The following is a 17,774-nucleotide window of genomic DNA, read 5'->3' on the forward strand; positions in this document are numbered from 1 at the left end:
GCTCAGAGTAATGGAGGTGGTGCTGAATAAGCAGGTCAAACAAGGATTTCTACGCAGAAAAGACATTTTATATGAATCGTGAAATACCTCTTTCCCAAATAAATTTGCTTTATCATTTATTTTTGAAAAGTGTGATATTTGTTCTCTTACCACTTTTTACATTAGGAATAACCTTGTCCATTTCGAAAGGTTTGTATTTTTTCCTTTTTTCTCATTATTTCAGTACATTTTATTACATGTATTGGTATTATTATTATTTTGGGGGGAGAAAGGGGTGGAGGATTTTTGTTAAGCATTTGTAAATGTTCAAAAAATTATAAATTATGCAAGTCACATGCTTCAGATGTCTTCAGTTAGACTCTCTTCTCGTATACATATATATTTATGCTTAAGGAGAAAGAATAAAGTATACTTCATGCTGCCGAAATTCAAACAGTAAATTAGATAAAATGTTACCAGGAAATTAAATTTGCACCAAAATTATTTAATGGAATTTGAATGATCCCGAATACAATTAAAAAAGGTCATTTCTTATGCTCCAAGGTCTCCTGACCTCAACACATAATAAACTGATATAGGCTGTTTTGCAGGATTTGAGCAACTCAAGTTCCACGAAATTCAGATTTTCCACAGTGAGTTTTAATTTTTTAAACAAATTAGATTTATTTACAATCTTTTTGGTGATCTTAAACTCCACCTCCAGACAATTTTCTGTTTTTTGTATTTGACTTTTTTATTTTTCCAGCCACGTAGCCTTATTAGGGCTTGATTTTTGCAGGGTAAGTTGTAGCCTTTAATGACACCATTCATTCTGCCACATAGTGTACTAGAAAACAGGAAAAACATTTCAAGTATGATGAAATTGCAAAGTGCAATTCAAGTTTACACACACTACCGTATATACTCGAGTATAAGCCGAACCGAGTATAAGCCGAGACCCCTAATTTTGCCTTAAAAACTGGGAAAACTAAATGACTCAAGTATAAGCCTAGGATGGGAAATGCAGCAGCTGCTGGTTAATTTCAAAACTAAAAATAGATACCAATAAAAGTAAAATGAATAGAGACATCAGTAGGTTAAATGTTTTTGAATATCCATATTGATTCAGGAGCCCCATATAATGCTCCATAAAGTTCATGATGGGCCCCATAAAATGCTGTATAATAAAATATGCCCCATATAATGCTCCATAAAGTTTATGATGGGCCCCATAAGTTTCCCCATAAGATGCTTCATACATAATTATGCCCCATATAATGCTGCACAAAGGTTGATTATGGCCCCATTAGATGCTCAATAGAAACATTTGCCCCATATAATCCTGCACAAAGGTTGATTATGGCCCCATAAGATGCTCCATAGAATATTATGAACCATATAATGCTGCATAAAGGTCGATTTTGTCCCCATAAGATGCTCCATAGAATGTGCTAGAAAATGTGCTCCATATAATGCTGCACAGAGGTTGATTATGGCCCCATAAGATGCTCCAGAGAAATGTTTGCCCCATATGCTGCTGCTGCGATAAAAAAAGACATACCACTTGTCCTGAGAAGGCAGGGACACCGGTACTTGCGATATTCACCTGTCCCCGTTTCACCACCACATGCCACTCTATCTTCCGTCTCTCTGCAGTGAATTTTCAGACAGAGGGCGGCACGCACACTAAACACGTCATCGCGCCCCTTGACCTGAACGTCAAAGCCAGAGGACGCGGAAGACACAGCAACGCGTGGTGGTGGAAAGGGGACAGGTGAATACCTCAATGCTCACCCTCCCCCATTATACTCACCCTCCCGGCATGGTCCCTGCCTTTCCGATGCAATGGTCTCTGATTCCGGCAGCTTATTCCTGCATTCAGCGGTCACTGGTACCGCTCATTAAAGTAGTGAATGCACTCCACTGTTATGACCCCAATGGCAGAGGGTCTCAAAAGTAAATACCAAGTCTGCAAACACAAAAAACCAGCTCATAGGGCAGTGGTAACTGGGTTGACCGTATATCTAATCCTAGCACCACAAATAGCAGCAGCCGGGGAACGTGCCTACGTTGGTTCTAGACGTCTCGCGCCAGCCGGAGAACTAACTAACCCTAGAAGGGAAAAGATAGACCTTTCTTGCCTCCAGAGAAAAGACCCCAAAAGTTGGATACAAGCCCCCAACAAATAATAACGGTGAGGTAAGAAGAAAAGACAAACGTAAGAATGAACTAGATATTTAGCAAAGAGAGGCCCACTGACTAATAGCAGAATATAGTAAGATGACTTAAACGGTCAGCAAAAACCCTATCAAAATTTCCACGCTGGATATTCAAGAACCCCCGAACCGTCTAACGGCCCGGGGGGAGAATACCAGCCCCCTAGAGCTTCCAGCAAAATCAGGAATCACATTTAGTACAAGCTGGACAAAAAATAAGAGCAATGCAAATAACCAAAAAACCAAGAAGCAGGACTTAGCTTAATTTTGCAAGATCCAGGACCAGCAGACAGGAGCAAACAGAAAGGAACTGATTACAACGATGCCAGGCACCAGACTGAGAATTCAGGAAGTTTATATAGCAACACCCCTGGACTAACGACCCAGGTGGGTGCCAAACTGAGGAAAGACAATCCCAGAGTCATATCACTAGTGACCACAAGAGGGAGCCAAAAAAGTCTAATTCACAACAGTACCCCCCCTTTAAGGAGGGGTCACCGAACCCTCACCAAGACCACCAGGGCGATCAGGATGAGCAGCGTGAAAGGCACGAACTAAATCGGCCGCATGCACATCAGAGGCAACCACCCAGGAATTATCCTCCTGACCATAGCCCTTCCACTTGACCAGATACTGAAGCCTCCGCCTGGAGAGATGAGAATCCAAGATCTTCTCCACCACATACTCCAACTCGCCCTCAACCAACACCGGAGCAGGAGGCTCAACAGAAGGAACCACAGGTACAACGTACCGCCGCAACAAAGACCTATGGAACACGTTGTGAATGGCAAACGACACCGGAAGATCCAAGCGAAAGGACACAGGATTAAGGATTTCCAATATCTTGTAAGGACCGACGAAGCGAGGCTTAAATTTAGGAGAGGAGACCTTCATAGGAACAAATCGAGAAGACAGCCATACCAAATCCCCAACACGAAGTCGGGGACCCACACGGCGGCGGCGATTGGCAAAACGCTGAGCCTTCTCCTGTGACAACTTTAAGTTGTCCACCACATGATTCCAAATCTGCTGCAACCTATCCACCACGGAATCTACCCCAGGACAGTCAGAAGGCTCCACATGTCCCGAGGAAAAACGAGGATGGAAACCAGAGTTGCAGAAAAATGGCAAAACCAAAGTAGCGGAACTAGCCCGATTATTAAGGGCAAACTCAGCCAACGGCAAGAAGGTCACCCAATCATCCTGATCAGCAGAAACAAAACACCTCAAATAAGCCTCCAGAGTCTGATTAGTTCGCTCCGTTTGTCCATTAGTCTGAGGATGAAAGGCAGACGAAAACGACAAATCAATGCCCATCTTAGCACAAAAGGATCGCCAGAACCTGGAAACAAACTGGGATCCTCTGTCAGACACAATATTCTCAGGAATGCCATGTAAACGAACCACATTCTGAAAGAACAAAGGAACCAGATCGGAAGAGGAAGGCAGCTTAGGCAAAGATACCAAATGGACCATCTTGGAAAAGCGATCACATACCACCCAGATGACAGACATGCCCTGAGACACCGGAAGATCTGAAATGAAATCCATGGAAATGTGTGTCCAAGGCCTCTTCGGGACAGGCAAGGGCAAGAGCAACCCGCTGGCACGAGAACAGCAAGGCTTAGCTCGAGCACAAGTCCCACAGGACTGCACAAAAGACCGCACATCCCGCGACAAGGAAGGCCACCAAAAGGACCTAGCCACCAAATCTCTGGTGCCAAAAATTCCCGGATGCCCTGCCAACACCGAGGAATGAACCTCGGAAATGACTCTGCTGGTCCACATATCAGGAACAAACAGTCTGTCAGGTGGACAAGAGTCAGGTCTACCAGCCTGAAATCTCTGCAACACACGTCGCAAATCCGGAGAAATGGCTGACAAAATAACTCCCTCTTTAAGAATACCAACTGGTTCTGCGACTAGAGGAGAGTCAGGCACAAAGCTCCTTGAAAGAGCATCAGCCTTCACATTCTTTGAACCTGGTAAATACGAGACCACAAAGTCAAAACGGGAGAAAAACAATGACCAACGGGCCTGTCTAGGATTCAGGCGTTTAGCAGACTCGAGATACATCAGATTTTTGTGATCAGTCAAGACCACCACACAATGCTTAGCACCCTCGAGCCAATGACGCCACTCTTCAAATGCCCACTTCATGGCCAACAACTCCTGATTGCCAACATCATAATTCCGCTCAGCAGGCGAAAACTTCCTAGAGAAAAAAGCACATGGTCTCACTACAGAGCAACCAGGGCCTCTCTGCGACAAAACGGCCCCTGCCCCAATCTCAGAAGCATCCACTTCAACCTGAAAGGGAAGTGAGACATCAGGCTGGCACAAAACAGGCGCCGAAGTAAACCGGCGCTTCAACTCTTGGAAAGCTTCCACGGCTGCAGGAGCCCAGTTAGAAACATCTGAACCTTTCTTGGTCATATCCGTCAAAGGTTTAACAACGCTATAAAAGTTAGCGATAAAACGACGGTAGACGTTAGCAAAACCCAAGAACTTCTGAAGACTCTTAACTGACGTGGGTTGAGTCCAATCATGAATAGCTCGGACCTTGACTGGGTCCATCTCCACCGCAGAAGGGGAAAAAATAAAACCCAAAAAGGGAACCTTCTGTACTCCAAAGAGACACTTTGAGCCCTTAACAAACAAAGCATTCTCACGCAAAACCTGAAACACCATCCTGACCTGCTCTACATGCGAGTCCCAATCATCAGAAAAAAACAGAATATCATCCAGATAAACAATCATAAATTTATCCAGATACTTCCGGAAAATATCATGCATAAAGGACTGAAACACTGAAGGAGCATTAGAGAGCCCAAAAGGCATCACCAAGTACTCAAAATGACCTTCGGGCATATTAAATGCAGTTTTCCATTCATCTCCTTGCTTAATGCGCACAAGGTTGTACGCACCACGAAGATCTATCTTGGTGAACCACTTGGCACCTTTAATCCGGGCAAACAAGTCCGACAACAGAGGCAAAGGATACTGAAATTTAACAGTGATTTTATTCAGAAGCCGATAGTCAATACAAGGTCTCAAAGATCCGTCCTTCTTGGCCACAAAAAAGAATCCCACACCAAGAGGGGAAGAGGATGGACGGATATGCCCCTTCTCCAGAGATTCCTTGATATACGAACGCATTGCGGTATGCTCAGGTACAGACAGATTAAATAATCTTCCCTTAGGAAATTTACTACCTGGAATCAAATCTATAGCGCAGTCACAGTCCCTATGAGGAGGAAGAGCACTGGACCTGGACTCGCTGAATACATCCTGATAATCAGACAAATACTCAGGAACTTCCGAAGGAGTAGAGGAAGCAATAGACACCGGCGGGGAATCACCATGAATTCCCCGACAGCCCCAACTTGACACAGACATTGCCTTCCAATCCAAGACTGGATTATGGGTCTGTAACCATGGCAGACCCAAAACGACCAAATCATGCATTTTATGCAGAACAAGAAAACGAATCACCTCCCGATGTTCAGGAGTCATGCACATGGTTACCTGTGTCCAAAACTGCGGTTTATTTTCCGCCAATGGTGTAGCATCAATACCTCTAAGAGGGATAGGATTTACCAACGGCTCAAGAACAAAACCACAGCGCTTGGCAAATGACAGATCCATAAGACTCAGGGCAGCACCTGAATCCACAAACGCCATAACAGGGTAGGAGGACAATGAGCAAATTAAAGTCACAGACAAAATAAATTTAGGTTGCAAATTACTAATGGCGACAGGACTAACAACCCTTGTTAGGCATTTAGAGCATGCTGATATAACATGTGTAGAATCACCACAGTAAAAACACAACCCATTCTGACGTCTATGATTTTTCCGTTCATTTCTAGTCTGAATTCTACCACATTGCATTAAATCAGGTGTTTGTTCAGACAACACCACCAGAGGATTAGCGGCTTTGCGCTCCCGCAAACACCGGTCAATTTGAATAGCCAGCGCCATGGAGAGATTCAGACTTGTAGGAATGGGGAAACCCACCATCACATTCTTAATGGCTTCAGAAAGGCCATTTCTGAAATTTGCGGCCAGAGCACACTCATTCCACTGAGTAAGCACGGACCATTTCCGAAATTTTTGGCAATACACTTCAGCTTCATCCTGGCCCTGAGAAATATCCAGCAAGGCTTTATCTGCCTGAATTTCAAGATTGGGTTCCTCGTAAAGCAATCTGAGCACCAGAAAAAATGCATCAATATTTGCCAATGCCGGATCTCCTGGCGCTAGCGAGAATGCCCAATCCTGAGGGTCGCCCCGTAAGAAAGAGATAACAATTTTAACTTGCTGAGCTGAGTCTCCAGATGAACGGGGTCTCAGAGATAGAAACAATTTACAATTATTCCTGAAATTCCTAAACTTAAATCGGTCTCCAGAGAACAGTTCAGGAATAGGTATTTTAGGTTCAGACATTGGACTACTGGAAACAAAATCTTGTATGCCCTGCACACGAGCAGCAAGCTGATCTACACTTGTAATCAAGGTCTGGACATTCATGTCTGCAGCAAGCTCAAGCCACTCAGAGGTAAAGGGGAGGAAGAAAGAGAGGAAAAAAAAAAACTCAGAATTTCCTTTCTTATTATCCCACTTCTGCAATGCATTAAACATTCAACTTTGGCCTGGCATACTGTTATGACCCCAATGGCAGAGGGTCTCAAAAGTAAATACCAAGTCTGCAAACACAAAAAACCAGCTCATAGGGCAGTGGTAACTGGGCTGACCGTATATCTAATCCTAGCACCACAAATAGCAGCAGCCGGGGAACGTGCCTACGTTGGTTCTAGACGTCTCGCGCCAGCCGGAGAACTAACTAACCCTAGAAGGGAAAAGATAGACCTTTCTTGCCTCCAGAGAAAAGACCCCAAAAGTTGGATACAAGCCCCCAACAAATAATAACGGTGAGGTAAGAAGAAAAGACAAACGTAAGAATGAACTAGATATTTAGCAAAGAGAGGCCCACTGACTAATAGCAGAATATAGTAAGATGACTTAAACGGTCAGCAAAAACCCTATCAAAATTTCCACGCTGGATATTCAAGAACCCCCGAACCGTCTAACGGCCCGGGGGGAGAATACCAGCCCCCTAGAGCTTCCAGCAAAATCAGGAATCACATTTAGTACAAGCTGGACAAAAAATAAGAGCAATGCAAATAACCAAAAAACCAAGAAGCAGGACTTAGCTTAATTTTGCAAGATCCAGGACCAGCAGACAGGAGCAAACAGAAAGGAACTGATTACAACGATGCCAGGCACCAGACTGAGAATTCAGGAAGTTTATATAGCAACACCCCTGGACTAACGACCCAGGTGGGTGCCAAACTGAGGAAAGACAATCCCAGAGTTATATCACTAGTGACCACAAGAGGGAGCCAAAAAAGTCTAATTCACAACACTCCACGCTTATGGGAGTGGAGTTGCGTCCATATTCATTACTGTAATGAGTGGTACCATGTGACCGCTGAACACAGACGCACCAGAAGCAGGTGAGTATGATGTGACAGCTGCAACTCCCCCTCCCCCGCCGAACCCCTGGGACAAAGACTCGAGTAGAAGCCGAGAGGGGCACTTTCAGCATTAAAAAATTAGCTGAAAATCTTGGCTTATACTCGAGTATATACGGTATATAAAATACAAATATGCATATTTTTATGAATATCTGAAATGAAATCAGAATAAATCTTTCCCGTTTTAGGTCAGTTAGGATTACCATAATTATTAATATTTGCCAAATATAAGAATAATGTTTTAAGGAATTTTTATTATTTACTGCAAAGCCAAAAGTTTACATACACTAAGATTACTATGCCTTTAAACTATTCTGGACTGCCCATATGATATCATGTTTTGGAAGCTTTTGATAGTTTTTATTGGCAACATCTGAGTTAATTAGAGACACGCCTGTGGATGTATTTTAATGCACACCTGAAACACACTGCTTCTTTGTGTACCATCAGGGAAAAGTATAAAGAAATCAGTGAAGATATCAAGAAGAGAATTGTGGACTTGTACAAGTCTGACAAATCCTTGGGTACAATTTCAAGAAGCCTGAAGGTGCTTTGTTCATCTGTACAAACAATTGTATGCAATTACAAACAAGATGGAAATGTCCAGCCATCATACCACTCAGGAAAGAGATGAGTTATGTGTCCCAGAGATGAAAGTGCTTTGGTCCGACATGTGAATATCAACCCAAAGATGAAAGCAAAAGAACTTGTGAAGATGATGGCAGAAGCTGGTAAAATTGTTTCAATATCCACAGTGAACCGAGTACTGTTTCAACATGGACTGAAAAGCCACTCTGCCATTGAAGAAGTGATTACTCCAAAAGAAACATAAAAAAGCCAGATTAATGTTTGCAAATAAACACAGGAACAAAGACCTTAATTTTTGAAGACATGTCCTGTGGTCTGATGAAAGTAAATTGAACTTTTTGGGCATAATGACCATTGTTATGTTTGAAGGAAAAATGGAGAACCTTGGAAGCCTAAGGACACCATTCCAACTGTGAAACACAGGGATGTCAGCATCATGTTGAGCGGTTGTTTTGCTGCAGAAGGGACTGATGCACTTCACAAAATAGATGGAATCATGAGAAAAGAAGTTTATGTGGCAATACAAAGCAACATCAGCCAGCAAGTTAAAGCTTGGGCGGAAATGAGTCTTCCAAATGGACAATGACCTGAAGCATACTGCCAAAATGGTAGCAAAGTAGCTTAAGAATAATAAAGTCAATGTTTTGGAGTGGCCATCACAAAGACTTGATCTCAATCCTATTGAAAATTTATGAGCAAAGCTGAATAGGCAGGTACGAGCAAGGCGACCTGCAAACCTTGACCAGTTAAACCAATTTTGCCAGGAGGAATGGGCCCAAATTCTGACCAACTATTGTAAGAAGCTTGTGGAAGGATAACCCAAATGTTTGACCCAATTCATTCAGTTTAAGGGCAATGGTACCAAGTACTAATGAAATGTATGTAAACTTTTGATTTTGCAATTAAGTAATAAAAATGCCTTTAAACCTTCTCTCTCTCATTATTCTGGTAGTTGGCAAATATTAATAATTATGGTATTCCTAACTGACCTAAAACGGGAAAGGTTTATTCTGATTTCATGTCAGATATTGAGAAAAAACGTGTGTCTTTTTATATAGAAAACTTCAGGATTCAACTGTATATGGTAAAACTGAACTGGCAGTATGATTTGCCAGGTCAGTATGAATATGTAGATAGCAAACGTGAGTAATTATTTTTAAGTGGTGAAAAAAATCAGAAATTTGTTTAAAAAACATTTTGCTTGTCACCTTCTTCCAAGACCCATAACATTCTCATTTTTTGAGACCTGGAGCGATGTGATGACTAATTTTTTGCGCCCTGAGCCGACGATTTTACTGATATAATTCTGGGGTAGATTCAATGTTTTGTTTGCCTTTTATTGCATTTTATTTAATGTTGCGGCAACAAAAACAACATAATTCTGGAGTTTTGATTTTTTTTCTCATTACACAATTTATTCATATTATTTTTTTTTGCATTTTGATAAATCAGACATTTTGAAGCTGCGCCTGTGCTATACAAATCATTGCTTTGGCACTTTTATGTATAGCAAAAATCACAATCTCATATGAACTCTGGCCACGGGCCAGTGTTTTTCCTGATGAAAAGAACCTGCGTGACCTCGAAACGCGTTGTCTTTTAAATCTGTTCAAATAAATGTTTTGATTTTAAGGGTTATTCCATCTCAGCAGCACTAAAGTGTAACCTCCCTTCGTTTTTCTTTATACCTGTGGTCATCCTCTCGACCGGAATCTGTGCAGCAGCTGTAATATGCCGTTTCTGTGTTGCCATTAACAAACTCAGCAAGGTGTGTATCTCTCCTTTTTCCTGACACCCCATTGTCATCTGATAAAAGTGACCCTATTGCGCTTTGTCTTTTCCCAGTATAATTCCTTATTTTAGCAATTGGATTGAATATACTTGAATGAAATGGAATTTAACTTAAATTTTACAGTGCACGCCAGGACGTCAGGAAAAAAATAAGGTAATTTCAGGAAAATATTATTTTAGACCTAAATTTGGCATTTTAATAAGGGGTAATAGGATAAAATGAACCCCATAATTTATTTTCCAATTTCTCCCGAATTTATTCATAACCAATATGTGGTAAAAAACTAATGTTTGACACATGACAGGGCGTTAAAGAAAATTTACACTATTTAAATTTTGGAAAGCAAATTTTGCCAGAAATTATTGTGGATGTAATGATGCATTTGCAGCCCCCTGGTGTTAGGACTGGCAGAACACACTAAATAATATTTAGAGAGGATATGAGGTGCTTTCGCAGTCCGGGGTCCACCGTGCAGAAAGGACACCTGCAGCTCGGTAATGACGGACTAGATGGCGGTATAATGTGAATACACACATGGGTTAGCTTCACCCGGTATGAAGGAAGCGAGCCCTGTTGCGTCACAGGGCCGCGATACCGCACAGAGAGCGCAAGTAAAGGGTCACAGAACTCTGTCCCAAGACACAGGGAGAGAGTTTCTCTAGACCTCTTACGCTTGACACCGTTACTGTGGTGTCAGGGGTAGAACTGAACTAATAATAATAATTTTCCGCACAAGAGTGCGTACAAAGCCGCTCTGGCGGACACCACGAACCACCCTAACCAAGACCCATAAAGCGCACTAAGCGCATGGCGCCGCACTGGTGGTTGCTGCTGGGAGACACTGAATTGTGTGCTGGATGTGCAGAGTAGCACTGTCTGGCTCTAGGTAGCTTCCACCATTCGCGAGCAGGCAACAACACTAGGGATGGGAATGATTCGGAGCTTTCATCCATCGACAGGCATTCATCTACACACACAAGTAAATAAGTTTACACTAGCACACGGCCGAGCGGCCATGCAAACCTTTTATAGCAGTAGCGCTCCAGGACCTTCCTGATGGTTCAATGGGAGCCGCAGCAGGACCTGACTCCCGACCTCCAATGGGAGGTCATCCCGTGGGCATGCTCAGTGTTGTGAATTCTGCTCTTGGGCTCCCTCCAGTGGTTGTTAGTGGTAGTGCAGTGGTCTCTGGATTATAGGCCAGGGCAGGTGTTTCTGCTTGTTGCAGCTCTATTAGGTATTTAGGTTTGTAGGATCCATCAATCCCTGCCAGTTGTCCATTGTATCTTGGAGGGATTGCATCTCTGTCTGGCTCCACTGTCATTTCAGCTAAGATAAGTGCCTTGTTTTGGTTCTCTGTAGCACGCATGCAGTGTGCTTTTATGTGCAGTGCAATCTATTGTGTTTTTGTCCAGCTTGACTTGTTTGGATTTTTCTGTCATGCTGGTTTCTCTGGAGGTGCAGATATACAACCTATGTCTTTAGTTAGATGTAGTATATAGTATTTTCTGCTGTGGAATTTTCTAGTGTTTTAATACTGACCGCTTAGAACTCTGTCCTATCCTTTCTATCTAGCTAGAAGGGCCTCTTTTGCTAAACTCTGTCTTTTCTGCCTGTGTACGTATTTCCTCTTAAACTCACAGTCAATATTTGTGGGGGGCTGCCTATCCTTTGGGGCTCTGCTCTGAGGCAAGATAGGATTTCCCATTTCCATCTCTAGGGGTATTTAGTCCTCCGGCTGTGTCGAGGTGTCTAGGCCTGGTTAGGTACATCCCACGGCTACTTCTAGTTGCGGTGTCAGTATTAGGATCGCGGTCAGTACAGGTACCACCGACTCCAGAGTTAGTCTCATGCGGCTCCAGGGTCACCGGATCATAACAGCTCAGTATGGGAAAAGCAGGACTTAGTCCCAGAAAGACCTGCTTGCTGCTGATCAATGCTGGCTAAAAAGGCAGAGCCTGGAAAAGCAGCAGTAACCATTCGCACAGTATCAGCTTGAGCCAGACACTGGGACCGACGTTTCTGCTGAGCAGGTTCCACTGCAGCTGGAGGAAAATGAGACACCGCAGCGGACATGGTTCAAGATTCCCCCTGTGCAGCAGTGGGAACTCAACACCTAAGGCCGGAGACACACTGGTGCGAGATACGGCCGAGTCTTGCTGGTTAAAAGCAAGCTGTGGCACCGGCACTCTGGAGCGGAGCGTGCAGCTCCATGTATTGCTATGCAGCTGCACGCTCCGCTCCGGAGTGCCGGTGCCGCAGCTTGCTTTTAACCAGCGAGACTCGGCCGTATCTTGCACCAGTGTGTCTCCGGCCTAACACGTAGTTCCATGAGAAATCCACGTCAGTTGATGTTTCAGAATGAAAATAGGAAAATTGCCTGTTAAGTTACCAAAAACATGGTGCCCAGCTTAAACTTCTGGAAACACACATCAAATAAATTTTTAAATGAGTTCTATTTGTTACAGCAATGCCATGTATGTGAATACTAACTGGATGCTATCCGCAGTTAAGGCACACTGTGGAGCTCAGGATGGAGAAGGCAATGTAAATTTGGGAGCACAGGTTTCACTGGATTTTATTCATAGGAGTCATGTTGCTTTCCCAAATCTGTGCTACCAGTAATGTGAAAAGCCACTATTTTTCTTTGACAGATGATGGACTTGACTGGCTCTTGTTTTCTGCAGGATTAATTAAAAGTTTATATTGGTAATAATTTTCGTGTGACTGAAATTTTGATCACTTTCATAGCTATTTTTACATTTATCCCATGATCTATGCTGAGCACTTACATTGGGATTTATTTCTAAATCCCCCAAAAAAGAAATCCAGACAGAACCCCTTATGGAATAATGTGCTATTATGAAACAGATAAAGTCACTTTGAACTCAGTTTCATCTATTGTTTTTTTGGGGGGCATGCATGTAACTGTGGTTGACTAAACTTTTATGTGATAAAAAGACACCTAAAAAGATTAGCACAGCCAGACAAGGGCCAAAGGGAGTTCAAAATGTCTCCATCTGGGTGCCTCATTATAGTGACTAGCTGTTTCGGGTTTCTTCTGAATCATGTTTTTTGGGTATTCAGACAGAAGATAAATGTGAAAAAGCCTTAGGCAGATTCAAAGGAGCATTTATTCTCTCCAGTGAGAGAATCCTCTTGATTATGCTAATGACACAAAGATCATCATCTGATCTGAGCTTGATTAGAGTATCAGCTTACTGTGATCCATTCACCTTGTGGTAAAAGGAATTAGCTTGTTCTTTGCTTTTTTTTATCTAGACAGCAGTTTGATGATATTATTACACTATTTATATTTTTAGTAGTGTTATTATTTATAGTGATATAGGTAAAAACAAAAATGAAAATGTTGTAATTTGATTGATTTCCTGTATGGCGATACCAATTATGTGAGAAGTTTTTTCTTTACTTTTGTGTTTACACAAAGATGTGCATTTAATGGCAAAACATTTGTTTGCAATTTTTTGTACTCTTTTTTAGTGATGAGTAGTGTTGAGCATTCCGATACCGCAAGTTTCGGGTATCGGCCGATACTTGCGGTATCAGAATTCCGATACCGAGTTCCGATATTTCTGCGATATCGGAAATCGGAATCGGAAGTCCCCACAGTGCAAAAATCACTATAACGGAAAGTGGGCGGTGCGTGGGCGGAGACTGCGTGTCTCTGTGCGGGCGGGGTCTGTGCGAGTGTGCGTGCCTGCCGGGGGGTCTGTGCGGCCTCTCCGGGGTCTGTATGACCTGCTGGGGTGTCTGTGCGGCCTCTCCAGGGTCTGTACGACCTGTCGGGGGGTCTGTGCAGCCTCTCCGGGGTCTGTGTGACCTCTCCGGGGTCTGTACGACCTGCCGGGGGGGTCTGTGTGGCCTCTCCGGGGTCTGTACGACCTGCCGGGGGGACTTTGCGGCCTCTCCGGGGTCTGTACGACCTGCCGGGGGGGTCTGTGCGGACTGCCGGGGGTCTTTGTGTCTGTGCAGGCATCGTCCGATGGGACTACAAGTCCCATCGGACAATGCCTGCTACACTGACAGTGATTGACACATTAGCCAATGATGGGACAGTAGTAGTCCCATCATCCGGCTAATGTGTTGAATATATAAAAAAAATACTCCATACATGCTACATACATACATGCTACATACATACTCCATACATACATGTTACATACATACATACATGCTACATACATACATACATGCTACATACATACTCCATACATACATACATGCTACATACATACTCCATACATGCTACATACATACATGCTACATACATACATGCTACATACATGCTACATACATACTACATACATACATGCTGCATACATACATGCTGCATACATACATGCTGCATACATACATGCTGCATACATACATACATACATTCTACATACATACATACATGCTACATACTACATACATTCTACATACATCCATGCTACATACATACTACATACGTGCTACATACATACTATATACATACATAGATGCTACATACATGCTACATACATTCTACATACATACATGCTACATACCACATACATACATACCACATACATACATGCTACATACTACATATATACATGCTACATACATACATGCTACATACTACATACATACATGCTATATACATGCTACATACTACACACATACATGCTACATACATACTGCATACATACATCCATACATAAATGCTACATACATACTACATGCTACATACATGCTACATACTACATACATGCTACATGCATGCTACATACATACTACATGCATACATACTGCATACATACATACATACAATACATACATATAGACATACAGTACATTAAACATAGATTACATACTCACCATTACTTGTCATTTTGATCCTCGAAGCCAGTGTCATCTGTAAAAAATGTGAAAAAAACAAACAACCAATATACTCCCTGTCCGCAGAAATCCACGAGTGTCCCACGACGATCTCCCGTGGAGAGCAGCAGCATCAGATAATGTGACTGCTCTCCAGGGGCTCCAGGAACAAAATGACGAGAGGAAGGTATCCTTCCGCCACTGTATTCCTCCGCCGCTGTAAAAAAAAGTCCCTAGTCTCACTTTATGGCATTGCTGTATGAGACATTTTCCCATGCAGCAATTGGCATAAAGTGACACTTTGAACAGAGGTAACCTCAGTGATACACTGCAGGAGCCATTGTCTCCTGTCAGTGTGTCACTGAGGGTCCTATAGAGCAGTGACATCACCCGATGTCACTGTTCTATAGGGGAGATCGTTGTGGGACACTCATTATTCATTGGACTACGGCGGACAGGTAGTATGCGGTTTTTTATTTTACGTTTTTTGCAGGCGCTGAAGTATGGTAAGTATGGTGAAATGAAGAGTATTAAAATACTTTTTCCTAATGTGTGCGTGTTTTATTAACCCTTTTCTTACTATTGGATTAATGACGGACAGGCGTCTTATTGACGCCTCTCCGTTATTAACCCGGCTTAATGTCACCTTACGATAGCAAGGTGACATTAACCCCTTATTACCCCATATCCCACCGCTACACGGGAGTGGGAAGAGAGAGGCTAAGTGCCGGAATTGGCGCATCTTACAGATGCGCCATTTCCGGGGTGGCTGCGGACTGGTATTTGTAGCCGGGGGGGGGGCAATATCCATGGCCCCTCTCTAGGCTATGAATATCAGCCAGCAGCTGTCTGCGTAGCCTTTCTGGCTATAAATTATAGGGGGACCCCAAGTCATTTTTTTGGGGGGTCCCCCTATTTTAATAGCCAGTAAAGGATACGCAGACAGCTGCGGGCTGATATTCATAGCAGGCTACAAATATTGGCCCCCGGCCGTCGGCTTTCCCCCTCTGGCGCAGAAAATTGCGCGGGAGCCCACGCCATTTTTTCCGTTTTTTTTTTAAATTCAACGCTCATAAAGGCCTCTTTCACCCTTGCATCGGTACGGGTCCGTCACTATGCGTTGGGCCGACGTACCGACGCACGTTGTGAAATTTGTGCAAGATGTGGGCAGCGGATGCAGTTTTTCAATGCATCCGCTGCCCATTCTGAAGTGCGGGGAGGAGGGGGCAGAGTTTCTGCTGCACATGCGTGCTAGAAAATGGCAGACGCGACGGACAAAAAAACGTTCACTTGAATGTTTTTTTGTGCCGACGGTCCACCAAAGCACGACGGATCCGTTGCAGGACGGACGCGACGTGTGGCCATTCATCGCGATCCGTCGCTAATACAAGTCTATGGGGAAAAGAACATTTGCAGGATCAGTTTTTTTTCCGCCAGATCCGTTTTTTCAGTCGGATCTGTTTTTTTTCCGCCAGATCTGTTTTTTTCTACCGGATCAGTTTTTTTCCACCAGATCCGTTTTTTTTCCGCCGGATCCGTTTTTTCCGCCAGTTCCGTTTTTTTCTCATAGAGTTGTATTAGCACCGGATTGCGCCTGATGGCCACATGTTTCATCCGTTTTTTGCAGGATCCGTCAAAAAAGCTGTTTCCGCCGGACGGAAAACACATAGGAACGGTTTTTGTCTGGTTTTTTCATGCATTTTTCCATTCAAATCATGCACATTTTCCGTTTATTTATTATTCAAAAACCGCATCAAAAAGCTACATCAAAAACAGCACCAAAAACTGCATCAAAAACCGCACCAAAAACCTGCAGCAAAAAAAGCACCAAAAACTGCATCAAAAACAGCATCAAAAACCGCATCAAAAGGCTACATCAAAAACAGCACCAAAAACTGCATCAAAAACCGCACCAAAAACTTGCAGCAAAAAATCACCAAAAACTGCATCAAAAACAGCATAAAAAAGCTACATCAAAAACAGCACTAAAAACTGCATCAAAAACCGCACCAAAAACCTGCACCAAAAACTGCACCAAAAACTGCATCAAAAACCGCACCAAAAAGCTACATCAAAAACTGTATCAAATACTGCATCAAAAAGCTACATCAAAAACAGCACCAAAATCGGCACCAAAAACCTGCAGCAAAAAAGCACCAAAAACTGCATCAAAAACCACATCAAAAAGCTACATCAAAAACAGCACCAAAAACTGCATCAAAAACCGCACCAAAAAGCTACATCAAAAACTGTATCAAATACTGCATCAAAAAGCTACATCAAAAACAGCACCAAAATCCGCACCAAAAACCTGCAGCAAAAAAGCACCAAAAACTGCATCAAAAACCACATCAAAAAGCTACATCAAAAACAGCACCAAAAACTGCATCAAAAACCGCACCAAAAACCTGCAGCAAAAAAAGCACCAAAAACTGCATCAAAAACAGCATCAAAAAACGCATCAAAAAGCTACATCAAAAACAGCACCAAAAACTGCATCAAAAACCGCACCAAAAACTGCATCAAAAACCGCACCAAAAACCTGCAGCAAAAAAAGCACCAAAAACTGCATCAAAAACGGCATCAAAAAGCTACATCAAAAACAGCACCAAAAACTGCATCAAAAACCGCACCAAAAACCTGCACCAAAAACTGCACCAAAAACGGCATCAAAAACCTGCACCAATAACTGCGCCAAAAACCTGCACCAAAAACTTCATCAAAAACAGCAACAAAAACCGCTTCTAAACTGCACCAGTTATTTATGCAGGTTTTGATGCAGTTTTTGGTGCGGTT

The 17,774-nt window shown here is 43.0% G+C and overlaps 1 protein-coding gene across 1 annotated transcript in view; it reads right to left on the minus strand.

Moving 5' to 3' along the window:
- CNTNAP2 (contactin associated protein 2) overlaps positions 1–17,774 on the minus strand; it is a 3,158,824-nt gene that overhangs the window by 1,944,807 nt on the left and 1,196,243 nt on the right. The gene's annotated exons all lie outside the window — the stretch shown is intronic.

Source organism: Ranitomeya variabilis, chromosome 6, assembly GCF_051348905.1.
Source record: "Ranitomeya variabilis isolate aRanVar5 chromosome 6, aRanVar5.hap1, whole genome shotgun sequence".
Taxonomy (NCBI): domain Eukaryota; kingdom Metazoa; phylum Chordata; class Amphibia; order Anura; family Dendrobatidae; genus Ranitomeya; species Ranitomeya variabilis.